General features: G+C 44.5%; 1 long non-coding RNA gene across 4 annotated transcripts in view; it reads right to left on the bottom strand.

Annotated features, from left to right (window-relative positions):
* Positions 1-5382: 5382 nt before the first annotated feature.
* Positions 5383-7686, bottom strand: part of LOC138664379 (uncharacterized) — a 37274-nt gene continuing 34970 nt past the window's right edge. For all 4 annotated transcript variants that reach the window (XR_011318336.1, XR_011318333.1, XR_011318334.1 and 1 more), the window contains one exon: positions 5383-7584. This is a non-coding gene — a long non-coding RNA (uncharacterized lncRNA). The remainder of the gene's footprint in view (positions 7585-7686) is intronic.

Genomic DNA, 7686 nt, shown 5'->3' with positions numbered 1-7686 from the left:
ACCCCATATGTGGGGGTAAACCACTGTTTGGGCGCACGGCAGGGCTCGGAAGGGAAGGCACGCCATTTGGTTTTTTAAATGGAAAATTAGCTCCAATCATTAGCGGACACCATGTCACGTTTGGAGAGCCCCTGTGTGCCTAAACATTGGAGATCCCCCAGAAATGACCCCATTTTGGAAACTAGACCCCCAAAGGAACTAATCTAGATGTGTGGTGAGGACTTTGAACCCCCAAGTGCTTCACAGAAGTTTTTTAACGCAGAGCCATGAAAATTAAAAAAAATATTATTTTCTCAAAAATGATCTTTTAGCCAGCAATTTTTTATTTTCCCAAGGGTAACAGGAGAAATTTGACCCCAAAAGTTGTTGTCTAGTTTCTCCTGAGTACGCTGTTACCCCATATGTGGGGGTAAACCACTGTTTGGGCACATGCCGGGGCTCGGAAGTGAAGTAGTGACGTTTTGAAATGCAGACTTTGATGGAATGCTCTGTGGGCGTCACGTTGCGTTTGCAGAGCCCCTGATGTGGCTTAACAGTAGAAACCCCCCACAAGTGACCCCATTTTGGAAACTAGACCCCGAAAGGAACTTATCTAGATGTGTGGTAAGCACTTTGAACCCCCAAGTGCTTCACAGAAGTTTATAATGCAGAGCCGTGAAAATAATAAATACGTTTTCTTTCCTCAAAAATAATTATTTAGCCCAGAATTTTTTAATTTTCACAAGGGTTACAGGAGAAATTGGACCCCAAAAGTTGTTGTCCAGTTTCTCCTGAGTACGCTGATACCCCATGTGTGGGGGTAAACCACTGTTTGGGCACACGTCGGGGCTCAGAAGGGAAGTAGTGACTTTTGAAATGCAGACTTTGATGGAATGGTCTGCGGGCGTCACGTTGCGTTTGCAGAGCCCCTGGTGTGCCTAAACAGTAGAAACCCCCCACAAGTGACCCCATTTTAGAAACTAGACCCCCCAAGGAACTTATCTAGATATGTGGTGAGCACTTTGAACCCCCAAGTGCTTCACAGACGTTTACAACGCAGAGCCGTGAAAATAAAAAATCATTTTTCTTTCCTCAAAAATGATGTTTTAGCAAGCAATTTTTTATTTTCACAAGGGTAACAGGAGAAATTGGACCCCAATAATTGTTGCGCAGTTTATCCTGAGTATGCTGGTACCCCATATGTGGGGGGTAAACCACTGTTTGGGCACACGTCGGGGCTCGGAATTGAGGAAGCACCATTTGACTTTTTGAATACGAGATTGGCTGGAATCAATGGTGGCGCCATGTTGCGTTTGGAGACCCCTGATGTGCCTAAACAGTGGAAACCCCTCAATTCTACCTCCAACACTAACCCCAACACACCCCTAACCCTAATCCCAACTGTAGCCATAACCCTAATCACACCCCTAACCACAACCCTAATTCCAACCCTAACCCTAAGGCTATGTGCCCACGTTGCGGATTCGTGTGAGATTTTTCAGCATTATTTTTGAAAAATCCGCGGGTAAAAGGCACTGCGTTTTACCTGTGGATTTTCCGCGGATTTCCAGTGTTTTTTTGTGCGGATTTCACCTGTGGATTCCTATTGAGGAACAGGTGTAAAACGCTGCGGAATCCGCACAAAGAATTGACATGCTGCGGAAAATACAACGCAGCGTTTTCGCGCGGTATTTTCCGCACCATGGGCACAGCGGATTCGGTTTTCCATAGGTTTACATGGTACTGTAAACCTGATGGAACACTGCTGTGAATCCGCAGCGGCCAATCCGCTGCGGATCCGCAGCCAAATCCGCACCGTGTGCACATAGCCTAATTCTAAAGGTATGTGCACACGCTGTGGAAAACGCTGCAGATCCGCAGCAGTTTCCCATGAGTTTACAGTTCAATGTAAACCTATGGGAAACAAAAGTCGCTGTACACATGCTGCGGAAAAACTGCACGGAAACGCAGCGGTTTACATTCCGCAGCATGTCACTTCTTTGTGCGGATTCCGCAGCGGTTTTACAACTGCTCAAATAGAAAATCGCAGTTGTAAAACCGCAGTGAAATGCGCAGAAAAAACGCGGTAAATCCGCCATAAATCCGCAGCGGTTTAGCACTGCGGATTTATCAAATCCGCAGCGGAAAAATCCGCAGAGGACCAGAATACGTGTGCACATACCGAGACCCTAACCCTAACCCTAGCCCTAACCCTAGCCCTAACCCTAGCCCTAGCCCTACCCCTAACCCTAGCCCTAACCCTACCCCTAAGCCTACCCCTAACCCTACCCCTAACCCTAGCCCTAACCCTAACCCTACCCCTAACCCTATTCTAACATTAGTGGGAAAAAAAAATTCTTTATTCTTTTATTGTCCCTACCTATGGGGGTGACAAAAGGGGGGGGTAATTTATTATTTTTTTATTTTGATCACTGAGATATAATCTATCTCAGTGATCAAAATGCACTTTGGAACGAATCTGCCGGCCGGCAGATTCGGCGGGCGCACTGCGCATGCGCCTGCCATTTTGGAAGATGGCAGCGCCCAGGGAGAAGACAGACGGACCCCGGCAGGATCAGTACGTATGATGGGGTGGGGGGGAGCACGAGGGGGGGGATCGGAGCATGGGGGCGTGGATCGGAGCGCGGGAGGGGTGGAACGGAGCACGGGGGGGTGGAACGGAGCACGGGGGGTGGAACGGAGCACGGGGGTGGATCGGAGTGCAGGGGGGGTGATTGGAGCACGGGGAGGGTGATTGGAGCACGGGGGGAGCGGACAAGAGCACGGGGGGAGCGAAGCACAGGACGGAGGGGAGCCGGAGCAGTGTACCGGACAGATCGGGGGCTGGGGGGGCGATCGGTGGGGTGGGGTGGGGGCACATTAGTGTTTCCAGCCATGGCCGATGATATTGCAGCATCGGCCATGGCTGGATTGTAATATTTCACCAGTTATAATAAGTGAAATATTACAAATCGCTCTGATTGGCAGTTTCACTTTCAACAGCCAATCAGAGCGATCGTAGCCATGGGGGGGTGAAGCCACCCCCCCTGGGCTAAACTACCACTCCCCCTGTCCCTGCAGATCGGGTGAAATGGGAGTTAACCCTTTCACCCGATCTGCAGGGACGCGATCTTTCCATATAGGCGTCATGGGTCGGATTGGCACCGACTTTCATGACGCCTACGTGGCGTCAAAGGTCGGGAAGGGGTTAAAGGGGTTGTATAGTTTAGAAACCAATTTTCCTATTATTTTGAATTTTGAATTAATATCCTCTATTCAGAATTGTCAACTCTTGGCCAGAATGGAAATAGCTTATAAAAAACCATCTCTCTCTCGCTCTCTGGAATAGTCAAATTTTAACTATGTTCAAATGGCTGATGAGTGACTCTTGGATTTGCAGATTACCCTCTTGTCTAGTATTGCACTACTGAATTTTCAATCTGAGGCACTTGAGGACTTGCCCTTAATGCATGATGTGGCTCCATGGGACATGCAGACGGTTGCTTGGCAATTGTTTATTGCTGTTTTTATGTTATGGGAACTGTAGAGGAATCATAAGAGGGTAAGAAGAAATCAAGACGATAAAGAAAAAATGACTCATCAGCTTCAACTGGTACACTAAAACATTACCCTTTAAAGCACCTGATGGTTCCTGCAGGTCCTGCAGTGATGACGTCTCATCCATCATTTATTTGACCACTGCATCCATCACTTGGCTTGGTAGTCACATGGCATACATATCACTATAAACACTAAGGCCAGTGATTGACTGCAGTGGTCATGTGAATGACTGATGGGTGAGGACCACCAAAGTGATAGTACCAAAGCCTTGAGGATTTTATGTGTAAGTAGATGTTATTTCTTTCTTTTACTCTTTTTTTCCAAATATCTAGAACATTGAAAGACTTCTTTAACATTTCCAGGATAAAAGGGTCCAGAGGTGGACAGAGGTCTTACCAACTGTTGAGGTCCTCAATAAATCATTGTACATCATTAATTTATACATCATATTTGGAGTAAAATGACATTGAGCTGGGATAAAACATATGTCTTCGTTACTGTATCCAATGTTCTATTAAAAAGAAGACTTTTATCTGCAATATGTTGATACATATGGACTATATTCTACTATGGCATCTAATCATTTCTAACACTCCCTCTACATTTGGTGTGCCAGTTATCTCTCTCTCTCTGCATTACATATGGTCAGTCACCTTAATCTGTTTTCTGTACCCCACTAATGTTTCAGAAAGCCTACAAGATCCTAAAACAAGTAATTTTCAGTAGGGGCATGATGATTGCAGTTGCAAAATGTGCGACTGCAACCGGGCTCGTGCAGGAGGGGGGCTCACCGATGCCTATTGGAGTTGGATATACGTCCGAGAATGTGGCCCGCTGGGTCCCTGCACTGCAATACAAGCCGCCAGCCAATCAGAGGCCAGCAGCTGACGTCAGCATGCCTGTGACTGGGTGGCACATGGCAGTGATGTCATGCGCTGCCCTTTGCTTACACGCTGAAGTCAGCTCCCGACTACAGAAGAGGACACTGCACAGCGTGGGAGCGGGGGCAAGGTGGTAGAATTATTTTTTTTTCTGCATTAAAAAACAGTAGAAGAACAGGGGGCGTATATAACAGGATGGGGAACACATATACAAGGATGGGGGATGTATATACCAGGACGGAGTCATATATACCAAGATGGGGAACATATGTACCAGAAAAGGGCCTGGGAAGGGAGCATATATACCAAGATGGGGAACATATACAACCAGATGGGCTCAGGATGTGGAACATTTATATCAGGATGGGGGACATATATACCAGGAAGAGACCCAGGATGGGAGTCATGTATACCACGATGGCAACAGGATGAGGGACATATATCTCAGGATGAGGTACATATATACCAGAATGGGACAAGGATGGTTGACATTACTGCATAATGTCGGGGGGGGCGGGGGCAACACATATGTCCTTACAGGATTTAGGACTCTACTAGGGCCCATACATCTGACCAACATGTGAGGGGGAGGGGGGAGATCAAGTCCACATTTTGCACCAGGGCTCACTGGACTCTAGTTACGCCACTGATTTGTAGCATTGAGTATGTATGTTTTCTTTGAGTAGATTTCCACAGCCTGTTTGAGATTTCTAAAAATGATTTATTTTTTCACCCATTTGAACCCACGTTAGAGCCTAATTACTCGGCTAGCAAGTAATTAGCATTGCTTGTAGTCCAATGACAAGCCCGGGGGTTCCCAAACAATACAGAACAATGAACAGAACAGGAGCATGTGAGGTGAGCTCTGTAAATCCCTTCCTCCCGGTGTGAGACAAGTATGTGCAAACTGTATTCTCAGCAACATACATGATATATAAAATGAGCATGCAACCACCGTGCCTTTGATTTTCCAAAATTTATTCTTTTCATCCGTTGCACAGATTGTTAGAAATCTACAGCCCTCCATATTCCTTTCACAGAATTACATTCAGGAACAATGAAACAGTATGATTGTGTACTATGACTAATAAAAAGTAATGGTCCATGTGGAGACATTCTTACATTTTTAACGACATAAGAAGCTTTAATGTATACATGCAAAAAAAATTCTTTAAACAGTGCTTAAAGGACTTGTCCACTGCCATACTGAGATAACAATGGGGAGCCCTGCCAACAGCACTTCATATCTATCTGGAGGTGTACACAGCCTGATCCAAGTTTTACATTTACATCTTGTGTCTCTCTCCCATTAATAATGACTGGATGTGAGGTCATTGTGTATCCAAGGTCTGTATTTTGGCTCATGTATCAGCACACCAACCTGCATTTCTTCAAATGCTTTCCTCCTGGTCTGCAGCTTGTTTTCTCTGCCCTCCCTAACACTGTACATGCTTTCCACTCTCCATTGCAGATCTGTGTACAACCCCCACCTCTTCTCTGCTGCGATCTCTAAGGGCAGGTGCACACAGCCATAGATATCTCCTCTGAGAGAATCAAGCCGCTTATGCAAATGATACTGTGATCAGAGTTTGATCAGAGTATTGTGATAGTTTGATGAGTTTCTCTCTGATAAGAAAATGATGGAAAAATAATTTCTCCATCTTCTCGTTGATATCAATCTGTGGAAATCAAACTGCGCTCAGATATCATTCGAGGTCAGTCTGAGAGTTTCCACAAACTCATTGACTTGCATGGCCGAGTGCGATCTGAATATTGAATCAAAATCGGCATGCAGCAATTTTTTTCTGACATGGTTTCCTGACAGTCGGACATATGTACGGACCCATAGCATAACATTGGTCTGAGTGTCATCCAATGTTTTGTCGGACCGCACTTGGACCAGAAACACGCTCATCTGCACGAGCCCTAACACTGAGAGAAAGGAGGGAGAGAGCAGAACCAGGAGCTTTTTTGGATTTATAGCAGTTTTGGAAAAGCTCTGAGCTAGATTTTTTTCTGAATGGCAGCAAAACGTCAGAAAATGTTTAATAAAGACTAATTACAAAGTTGCTTATCTTTGCAATAAGGAAACAAATGAACAATGACAAAAGTATGAGTGAAGGTTATACATAGCCTTTCAGGTACTATGATGGAGCTACATTTCTTGGTAATGGAAGAGAATTTTAATGGAATCTTCCCCAATGGATCTGGAGTTGCTACCATCCCCTATTTCTCTTTACTTGCCTGGTGTGAGGAGCGTAAATTACAGTAATACTGCCAAAAAGATGATGGTCAAAAAAATTAAGAATAGTATGAAAGAGATTTAGATCTGTTACTTTCCCCAGGGAAATCTGAAAAGACACAGGTTGTGTTATTATAAGGCTATTTATTTATTCATTTTATTTCCTATCAGTCTCTGGAGTATAGAAGGAAACCCAAACAACCTAAAGGATTACATACAAACTCCTTGCAGACGATGTCCTTGGTGGGATTTGAGCCCAGGACCCCAGCACTGCAAAGCAGCAGTGCTAACCACTGAGCCATTGTGCTGTCCATAGTTTCACCCTTCCCTTCCTCCAACCTGTTGTTTTTGTTCCCCCTTTTAGTTTTTCTTCTTTTTTTTCTCTCACTACTCGTCTTACGTTTAGCTGTAAACAAACTTAGTGGAAAATGTTGTTATTGTACAAAATGGAAATGATAACAAAATGTCGCTCGCATTATCATATTGCATATATATATATATATGAGTTTTACAGTTGAAATTTTCAATTAAAATATGTTTCTATACAGTATATGGAATAACATGTTACGGGATCTGTTTGAACAGCAAGGGGCATATTTGTTAATGAGATTGCACCAGTTTTCTCTTTTATAACATAACATTCAGGCAATAAACAAACAATTTTTTCTAGCACTTCCAAAATGTCTGGGAAAAGTGCCTTGACGTTTTTTTGTAGCATGCAGTGTTAGGCTATGTTCACGTTTGCTGAAGTTTTTTCTACATCACTGCAAAGTCCCTGGCAGCTCAGCTCCACCTCCTGTCCAACTCTTGACCCAGCTGCTCCGCTTGTAGTTCTAATGATGACTCATGCAGGGAAAACCGACTTCATAGAGCTTAGAAGAAGGATTCAGGTAGTGTTTTTAATCACGGGAAGTCATAGACCTATTGGAAAAGAGGAGAATTAAATGGGTAGAAGGGCAAAATGAGCAATTGCAAGCATACAGTGCCATAGAATATTTAAACCTTATAGTGTAGAGATACCTG

The sequence above is a fragment of the Ranitomeya imitator genome, chromosome 2 (genome assembly GCF_032444005.1).
Source record: "Ranitomeya imitator isolate aRanImi1 chromosome 2, aRanImi1.pri, whole genome shotgun sequence".
NCBI classification, from domain to species: domain Eukaryota; kingdom Metazoa; phylum Chordata; class Amphibia; order Anura; family Dendrobatidae; genus Ranitomeya; species Ranitomeya imitator.
This window is presented reverse-complemented; position numbering and strand designations above follow the sequence as displayed.